Source organism: Myotis brandtii, unplaced genomic scaffold (assembly GCF_000412655.1).
Source record: "Myotis brandtii unplaced genomic scaffold, ASM41265v1 scaffold463, whole genome shotgun sequence".
NCBI lineage: Eukaryota > Metazoa > Chordata > Mammalia > Chiroptera > Vespertilionidae > Myotis > Myotis brandtii.
Window position 1 is genome coordinate 2,404,309 of NW_005367694.1, and position 329 is coordinate 2,404,637.

Sequence of the window (329 nt, forward strand, 5' to 3'; positions counted from 1 at the left end):
GCGATTTTCAACCGGTGTCCCCACAAGCATTTTTAAAACATGCAACCCCCGACCAGTCAGGGCACTGACTTCTTTTCCCTTAGATTGTAAACAAAAAATAAAAATAAATAAAATACAAAATAAAATAGCCAATACAACAGCCGTCCCGTGTGGATGAATCAAAGTTATACCTACTTTGTTGTCAGGCCGGCAAAAATATATCTATTTTGAATGTGCCGCAGAATTTTAGTAATTAATTTGAGCCACGCGATGGAAAGGGCTGAACATCGCACTGGCACGAGGCCTGCCAGCGGGTTTCGGGTCCCACCCCCGGAGCCCCCCGAGCGGCC